Source organism: Phoxinus phoxinus (assembly GCF_949152265.1).
Source record: "Phoxinus phoxinus genome assembly, chromosome: 12".
Lineage (NCBI taxonomy): Eukaryota > Metazoa > Chordata > Actinopteri > Cypriniformes > Leuciscidae > Phoxinus > Phoxinus phoxinus.
In genome coordinates, this window is record NC_136887.1 from 32,485,697 (window position 1) to 32,495,720 (window position 10,024).

Consider the following 10,024-nt stretch of genomic DNA (forward strand, 5'->3'; position numbering starts at 1 on the left):
AAGGTGTGAAGAGAATCTTCCTGAGGGGGTTAAAGTTAATGAATAAGACGTCAGATCACATCGAATACCACAATTGAGTATGTTACAGTGTCAATTTAGTATCAGTGATATTATAGTTTTTGCTTGTATAATATTTGATTTGATTTTTGTACTTTTTTAATATATTTTTTAAATAATTGGTAGGTTTTTGTTTTAGTACTTAAACTTTTAACTAAAATAAAATATAAAACTAAACTTATTTCAGCAACATTTCTCATTTTTGTTTAATGTCTTTATTTCAAGTAATGACCGTTTTTTATGGTTGTAGATTTAGTTAATGATATCTCATAGAGCAGTGGTTTTCGATATTTTAGATGCCACGGTCTGACATATTTCATCTTTGTGCAAAGGACCTAAAATTTAAAAGGCATTTATACAATTTCTTGCTGAAAATTCTGTGAAAAAATAATAATATTGTAAGTCTAATATATTATCTGAGAATATGTTCTATTGTTACATTGTTTTTCTCTCTTAGTCATGTAGGTTACTGTTAGATTAATTTACTTTATAATGTATTTCTTTTAATCCTATATTTATTAATGTATTTATTTTTTATTTTATTTATTTTATTTTACATTTTTACTCCGTTTTCTCCCAACTTTTCCACAGACACTGCACTGCTCCCCAGTTTAAAAACCACTGGTTTAGAGTATGTTTTTGACCTCAGGCCTTTAATTTAACAGTGTAAGTTTCAGGAAAATCCTAATTGATTATCAACAACAATCAATATGACCTTTGACCCCCCGTAGTTCCCCTTAAATAGTAATAACATGCAGAGCAGCATGTCCTTGCTGTTGTCAGAGCGGCCACTAGGTGTCACTGGACGCCCACAGACAGACTCCAGCTCGACTGACACTGACCCGAGTTCATCCAGGCAGAACAAGCCTGAACGCTCCCGATGAGCTGCCGGTTTAAGCGCCTGATTGATTAAATAATAAGCGGGTGACAGAGTGCCGTGGCCCGTGGGCTGTGGATTATTCCAGACTCGTGCCAACAGAGAGAATTCTTCCAGAAATCCTGTCTTGTCTTGGTTTGTGTGATAAACACTCTGACAGTCAGTCCATTGAAGTGGATCTCTCTCTCTCTCTCTCTCTCTCTCTCTCTCTCTCTCTCTCTCTCTCTCTCTCTCTCTCTCTCTCTCTCTCTCTCTCTCTCTCTCTCTCTCTCTCTCGGTAAGTTTTGAACTCAACGGGGTGAGTTTTATCTAAGATCTTTTGTTCTTTGTTTCTATTTAGATAATTTTAAAGTAAAAATGAATCCGATTGACGGTCATTGACCATAGGCCTATTTACGTTCTTAAACAGTTAGTTCACAGTTAGCCTACTCTCCATCATGTGTCAGTTTCTAGCTGAATCCGAAATCGCCCCCTAAACCCTCATTCACTATTCCCTATGTTAGTTCACTAATACTGTTCACTTGGAGGAGTACATCGGTATTGGTACACTCCTTATTGCGGTGCTATTTTGGATTGAATGAGTGCACTCAATAACGTCGTCCACTATGATTTCGGACACCACTACAAATGGCTGTCCCTTCAAATAGCAACTTTTTTGAGGGTATATGTTCAAGCGAGCACCAAGATGCATGCGTGTGATGCTGACGCCGGATCCAGCCAATAATGAGCCGAGTTCTGTAGAACCCGGAAATGCTGCACTGTTTACAACGTGAACATCGTCAGAGACTGACATGGGAGACATTATTGAATGTCGTTATTTTTGTTTTTTTTGCACACAAAAAGTATTCTTGTCGCTTCATATCATTAAGGTTGAACGACTGTAACTTAGTCACATGGACTATGATACCTTACCTTTCTGGGCCTTGAAAGTTGCAATGATGTTGCAGTCTATGCGGGGGTCAGAAAGCTCTGATTTCATCAGAAATATCTAAATTTGTCTATATATCTAAATTTGTCATATTTAAAGATGACCGAAGGCAGGTTTGGAATGACATGATGGTGAGTAATTAATGACTGGATTTTCATTTTTGGGTAAATTAACCCTTTAATAGCCTACATGCTCAGTATTCCAATGTGATAAATCAATATTAGCTACAAATAAAAATATTATCTTCAAAATATTTTGTTTCTATTTAGTTATATTATTGTTTTTTATATAATCCTACTATTGTGTATATACTATACTTCTTCAATTTAAAATGAATTTAAATATGTTTTGGATTATTTATTTTTTATTTTAATCAGATCTTTATTTATTTATTTGTATTTTTTACTCAATTAAAAAAAAAAATCCGATGGACCCAGGCCAGCACTGGACCCCAGTTTGACCCCAGTTAGAGTATGTTTCTGACCTTTAATTTAACAGTGTAAGCTTCAGGAAAATCCTAATTGATTATCAACAACATCCAGAGATAAATATACACTTGTCTTGAAAACGTATTCAATTTCATCAATTTAATCTATTTTAGGCTATAAGTGTTTACATTTTAGACCTGTCAGGATGGTTTTCGTTGGAAATTTTGTTCATTCGTCACTCGTCTGTGTGTGTCTCCTCAGAAAAGTTGCTCCAGCTACTTTCACGTGTGTATGGTGTGGGATAGCATTATATAGTTGTCACAATGAGTGAGAAATGTTGACATGGAGCAGCTAAATCTCCAACTGGGGAATCACACGTAAAAAAGAAGAAGAAAAAAGGTGAACCGAGGAAAGTCTGCTGGCTAAAAGACAACGTGCCAAAGCTTGTTATAAAACTAGAATCAACATTGGCTTGGCTTTTCAGAGATTGCGAGAACTTGAGATTGCGTGAAATGTTGTAAAAGCACTTTTTGTTTTTTTGACAAAGGTATTTTATTGAATGGATAAATTGCCATATGTAGAGTCATATTCATCCTCACAGTCCACGTAGAGCCAAAGCACAACCAAAATAACTTTTTTTTTTACCGCAAAATGGTTTTTAACTGCTAGAAAAGTCACATAGTGGACCTTTAAAGAGTCAAATTTAAAGAGTGTAGTTCACCCAATCCTTATACTTCTGTCATTATTTACTCACCCTCATGTAGGTCCCAACCTGTACGACTTTATTTCCCTTTAACCACAGAAATGCATTGCATTAAAGGAAAATGGGCTGCAGGTAAGCAAGTTAGTGCATACAAGTTAGTATGAAAGAAGGATTTCTTTCGCAGAATTGAAATCTATTGCTTCTATTGGTGTTACCAGAAATGTATCTATACTACATTTTTAGAAACTTAGATGTCATCCAAAAAAAATGAAACCTTACCTTATTAAACCGAAACGGTCTGAACAGTGATGTGATGTGCAGTGTGATTTGTGCAGGTTGCACAGAAACCAGCCAAAGTCCCTTGAAACGTGATTGGCCGGTAGGAGTGTTGTTCCAGTTGGATGAAACACGTTAGGCTCAGCGTAGGACACCCTGCCAACCACCTTCACCTCTGTGTGGACTTATGCTTGGAAATGTTAATATGTCCTCAATGGATTTTCCTTGGCAAACTAGAGCATTTAAATGCATAAATGTAACTCATCCAGAATAGATTGGAAAAATTCACAACAAAACCAGCAAGAAGAGAGAACAAACTAACATGCAGGTTCAGAAGAGCTAGGTCTGAATCTGGTTGAAGCACTTGTCTGAATATAATAATAATAACAACAACAATAATAATTATTATTAATCATCAAACGTATAAAAAAACTATAAAAAATAAATATAAAATATATATATTTGTCATCACGTAAAATTAAGCACATTTTTTTTAACTTAAAAAAGCAAGTTAGCTTGTTGCCTTCAAATTTTGAGTTCGTAATAATAAAAAATTTGAGTTAATACAATGAAGAAGAATGGTTTAATATACAGAAACTCAAAATAGTATGTTATCTTCACACATTAGTTATCGAAGTTGATTTGACAAAAGATAAAAAGTTTTGATAACAAATCATGAAAATATTTCAAAGTTAAAGTTCTGGATATAATAATAATAATAATAATTGTTATTAGGTGTTCAAGCACGAAGTGCTGAAAACCTATTGTAATTGTACCGATTTTTATTAGGTGTTCAAGCACGAAGTGCTGAAAACCTATTGTAATTGTACCGATTTTTATTATTATTATTCTCCTGTAAAACGCATCGTGCAGCCCAAACCGTAAATCCTAGAGACTTGAAACTTTGCCAATAGGTAGTACAAAAATCGAGGAGAGGTTATCAAAATATGAGCCCGATTGGCCCATAGGTGGCGCTATAGCAGCAAATACGCGAAACTGGTCATATCTCCTAGACCGTATGTCCCAGCCTCAAGTGTCTTATATCATTGGAAAGCTGGACTCCTGAAGAACAAAACGTATATCTCCGATTTTATTTCCGGTAGGGAAAATTTTCCGCCATTTTGAATTTTGTCAAAAACCTACTTTTGCGAACTAGTCCCTGGTTTTTCACCCGATCGGAACCAAACCAGTGCAGAAATGTTCTCTGGATTCTGAAGATGAATAATGATCGAAAAAAAAATGAATTTTTAAATCGGAGTCGCTAGGGGGCGCCAAATGAACGTTGTGGGAGGAGCCTATTTAACTACAATGGCTATAACTCGAGAAGTAAAGGAGATTTCTTCACCAAACTTGGTACACATGTGTCGGACGTCAATCTGAGGTCACGGTAAAAAAAACGCGTCGATTGGCCACATGGTGGCGCTATAAAACCGAAAAAACAGATAAACAGCTGGCCATTTGTCCGATTGACTTGAAAATTGGTATGCAGTGTTTTGGCCCAAGGCCCCATGTATGTGTAAAAGGATATTGGCGTATCTCAAAAAACATGGCCGCCATTGGCCAATGAAGTTGAATCACCTATTAGACAAGGTTAATGGAGGCCAATCAGAACGAAACTCGGTGGGCGTGTTCAACTCATGGCCCCAGAGGTCTGTAAGAGTTTTGAAAGAAATCGGACACTAGTTGGCGCTAACGAGTTTTAAGGCTCTGTAATCACGTGGTGTTACAAATATCGTCACAATATGCATATCATTTGATAGATCTCCTCATGGTGAACATATTTGCCTCAAGAACCAATGCTGTCAATCAAATCGTTCATTAAATATTCTCAATTATGTTAAAAACCTACTTTTGCGAACTAGTCCCTGGTTTTTTGCCCGATCGGAACCAGACCAGTCTAGGACAATTCTCTGGACTCTCTAGATCAATAATTATCGAAAAAAAGTTAAACTTTTGCATTTGGGTGGCTGTAACAGGGTCTTTTTAAAAAATGGGCGTGGCAAATTACACTCAAAAGCCTATAAATCCTAAACAAAAACTCAAAACTTCACAGAAATTGGTAGGCATATGTGTCATAACATGCTGAAGAAGCACGCCGAGTTTCATGGAGATCGGACCATATGTGGCGCTATAACTGTTAAAAAGCTTTGAAAACCATGTATTCCCTATGGTGACTTGCCTGTATTGGCTGTAAATGGTATTTTCCATCTCTGTAATCACGTGGTGTTAAAAACATCCACATAATATGCATATATTTTGATAGATCTCCTCATACTGAACAACTTTGCCTCAAGAACCACTACTGTCAATAAAATTGTTCATTAAATATTTGCTATTATGTTAAAAAGCTACTTTTGCAAACTAGTCATATTGACATAAGTGGTTTAATACTGCCCCCTTCTGGTCACTTGGTCATACTACTCACTAATATTGTTCTATAATTCATATTTAGACTTTATAAAATCACTATTTTAACATTTACAATCACATTTTGACAAAATTCATCTATTGGAGTATTACTATTGACAATTGTATCACACTGAGAAATGGGAATTGTGGAAGTGAAAGTGAAACGGAGGCCGCCATTTAGGCCACGCCCCCCGCAGTACAAATTCACTCATAACTCCAAAACGGAAAGTCGTTGCGCGCTCAAATTTTGATGGTAAGGTCCTCTCCTAGCCTGGGAAAACCCAGACCCTCTCAGTTGTAACTGAGTAAGGGTCTGGCAAAGCTCCATAGACAATTCATTTCCACAGGGGCGTCACCAACGGACGTCGGAAAGATCTAAAACCAATCAGAGCGATGAATGACATGACGTATGCAGAGCGACGGAGAAACATCTCGAGACTCTCAGCAATTCTCTGTTTGTGTTAACGAAAATGACCATTTTAAATCGCTTGAAACAGACGCGATAGCTGATTCGAACGAGTGATGTTGTGATGTTCCACGGCGGCATCCATCTCTGTAATGTACAAAATCTGCGTCACCGTCTCTGCTCTGTCGTCATCGTGTAAAACGTTTCTGATTGGTGCCGCGATTTCGGCGGATTGGAAATGGGTTTCAACGGGCTCTTTGCCAGACCCACTTGCAGAGCAAATCTAAATTTGCCGGAAGTGGTCTGGGTTTTCCCAGGCTAGTCCTCTCCAGGCTCTTAATCGAAATCTATTGTCGCGGAGCTCAGGAACGCCCCCCCGCGAATGTCGAATTCGCGAGACCTCCAAATTTGAACGGCTGTAACTCCCGAACCAGACCACCCCGATCCTTGTGGGATAGCTTGTTGGAAAGGGCCCGTCCCCGCCTAGCTTCGATTCGATTTTGGTGCGATTTGGCCCGGGCATTCCCGAGATATAAGCCAAAAAAGGATTGCATTTGAACGGGAATAACTCCCGGCCCCAATCGCCCACCAACACCGGGATGGTCTCATTACACAGGGCCCCTCGAGCACTATCTAAGCTCCGATTTTCAGATTTTTTCGCCTTCTCGTTCCCGAAATATAAGTGAAAAACCAAATTTCCATTCATTCATTCACTTCAACTGTAAGATAGAGGCTGCAATACCAGTGTTGTCCACTAGAGAGAGCAGCAGGATTATATTTGTAATCTTTTTATCAGCTTTCAGCATTGACTAACAAACAAATGCTTAAAGCTATATCTTTGTTATTTTGATGGACGTGTAATATGTGTGTAAGCATGCATAATGGAGTTAACATGGAAAAACTGATTTGGTTTAGTGCAAAATACTGGTAAAAATCAAGACTTGTAAAAGTACATGTTAAAAGACTATTAATAAGTAGAATGTCCAGCAGAGGGCAGTAGAAGACCACTTATTGGCTCACTTTCATTTTACATGTATATATTTAGACACTAAAAAATCCCTTACATAACGATTAGCCTACTATTATAACACAATCATATTTTGTCAGAGTTTATCACTTCATTTGTTCTGATGCTTCACATTATTGCTAGCAACGTGGTAAATCATGGTAAATAACGCTAGAAACATGGTAAATCACAGTAAATAGGGTAAATCATGCTAGAATGTGGTGTATCATGGTAAATCATCCTGTAACATGGTAAATCAAGGTAAACAAAGATAAATCATGGTAAACTATGGTAAATCATGCTAGAATCATATTAAATCAAACTAGAATGTATTCAATTGTTGTAAATCATGCTAGAACAAGGTAAATCATGCTGAATCATACTAGAACTTGGTATATCATGGAAAACTATGGTAAATCATACTGGAACATGGTAAGTCATGGTAAATCATACTGGAACATGGTAAGTCATGGTAAATCATGGTGAATCATACTAGAACATAGTAAATCATTATAAATCATCCTAGAACATGGTAAATCATGGTAAACTTTGATAAATCATGGTAAACTATGGTAAATCATGCTAAATGTATGGTAAATTGTAAATCATGGTAAATGGACTTTTCTATCTATTATGTCAGTGGTTAAAAGCTTGCTAAATACAACTTAATGTCTTAAATGCTTTAATGTGCTCAAAGGCCTTAAAAGCTTGAACACCGATAAATGCTGCTTGCAGCTTTAATTATTAATATTATTGTTATTATCATCACTAAAGGTAAGACATTATATTTATCATTATGTAAATAAAGCAAAGATTTAGTAATAATAATAATGAATATTATTATTATTATGATTATTAAATGCATAAAATTCACCACAGATCAGTACGAAGAGAGCACAAAATAGCACAGGCAGGTTCAGAAGAGGTCTGAATCGGCCATAAACCTTTCCCTAACATTCCCAAACAAACACAGACAATCCCAAACGTGGGCCTGCCGCGCTGCACCTGTTAGCGGTTCCTGGCGCACCTCAGAGACTCTCCCCCATTTCAAACAATTCCTCTGGCTCGCAGAGCGCTTTAAAGCCAGCGGCCAACATGAGAATGTTTGTCTGGGAATGTTGAGTTGTGCAAGTCGATTCAGCCCATTTCAACCAAATACATCTTCAGAAAGGGCATTTGTCTTTGGAGAGTTTTATTGTGCTTTTAAGGATTGGAAAGAGAGGATGTGTGTCAGGAGTAATTTGTTTGTGGTATCGGCGCGAGAGAAGGAACACTTAATGTTTAAAGCCGCTCGTTGTTTCACATTGTGGGTCTGGCTGCGGCGTGTCAATGTCGTTGTGGTTTGCTGTGCTGAAAAGTGTGTGTATGTGTGTGATGGAGCTGTGGTTATTCACTGCAGAGCAATATGACCTGGATTCAGTCTGTACACTGGGATATTAGTGGCCTTCTAGTGAATATTCGTGGCTGGGTGTTACAGAAGAGGTTTGACCCCCAACATCAGAGGTTAAAAACAAGAAATTATATTTAGCATCATGTAATAATACCACCACCAACAGTTATTTGCTTTTTGACATTTTTCTTTATATTTTCAAATTCTTAACACCAGAAAGTGAAAAAATATTAAATTGTAATCACTTTAAAACATCATGTATAAATATTTAATATGAATAATAATAGCTATATTTTCAAATAAATCTTATTCCATAAAATAAAAAATAAATAATAATAATAATAATATTATTTAGTTATATAATTATAGTAATTTGTAATTTAAATGTAATTATTGTTTAATAATAATAATAATAACCATTTTCTTTGTATTTTCAAAGATTATTATTACCATAAAGTTAAAAAATCTAAAAACGTATTAGATTTGTACTATGATAGCCTTATTATTATTATTATAATTATTATTATTATTATTATTATTATTAAATCAGTATAAATTCAATTTACCACTATAAATTGCACTATGATGTGGAAATACTTTATTATTAGTAGCATTGTTGTTTTTTATTTATTGGGCATTATGGTAATGAGTGATTTATAGAATTAATTAAAATAATAAGAAATTGGGGGTATAATATGCTTAATTATCTTCCTGACACAATGCTCTTAGTTTTTGTTTATGCAAAAAAAAAAAGAAAAATTCTTTCAGATTTGTGTGTGAAATATGACCTGGACATGTTTTTGTGATTCACCTGTTTTTTCGCCAGTAATTTGCTGCATAGAACAGCATATTTCAGCGCTGTGTCTGAAGCTGTTATATGAGTGTGTCTGTGCGTCCATCTGGTTGAGGGTGTGTTGTGTGTCAGACGTGTTCGGTGTGTGTCATACCGCGGGTGTGTATGAATATGTGTGAGCGTGACCTCTGCGTGTCTGGCTCTAATGGACCGTATGTGTGTGTGTGAGAGAAAGAGAGAGAGAGATGGAGGGTGTGTGTGTTTCCTGTGGGTCGGTGGGATATGTTTTTTTCCCATAATTCCTGCAGGTCTCAGGTCACCCCTGTGTTCTCACGCACATATTTAGCATTCTTTCCTCCTCCAGCATTACCATACACCTTCCTCTGGGTTTGGCTGACAAATCTTTCCACCACTTCGCCTCCAGAACAGTCTGGTTCTCTCTCAGAATCCTTTGCTTTTCCCGCTGACTCAGCTGGGCAGAGACTGCCGGGATTACAGGTTGTTAGTGACAGTAGTGTGTGTGTGTGTGTGTGTGTGTGTGTGTGTGTGTGTGTGTGTGTGTGTGTGTGTGTGTGTGTGTGTGTGTGTGTGTGTGTCTTCACTGCTCACTATTTTATGTATATATATGTGTGTGTGTGTGTGTGTGTTTGTGTGTCTTCACTGTTTTCAAGTCCACATGTATATATGTGTGTGTGTGTGTGTGTGTGTGTGTGTGTGTGTGTGTGTGTGTGTGTGTGTGTGTGTGTGTTCT

The 10,024-nt window shown here is 36.9% G+C and overlaps 1 protein-coding gene across 4 annotated transcripts in view; it reads left to right on the top strand.

The window, feature by feature from the left end:
- Positions 1-10,024, top strand: part of LOC307007713 (uncharacterized protein) — a 104,684-nt gene that overhangs the window by 79,038 nt on the left and 15,622 nt on the right. Inside the window, exon 1 of one of the 4 annotated variants that reach the window (XR_013799657.1) lies at positions 824-1,069. The exons of 2 other annotated variants lie outside the window; for them this stretch is intronic. The gene's annotated coding sequence lies outside the window, so the exon portion shown is untranslated. Of the gene's footprint in view, positions 1-823; positions 1,070-10,024 lie in introns of those variants that run through there. One more of the 4 variants, XM_079629992.1, reaches the window with a different exon arrangement.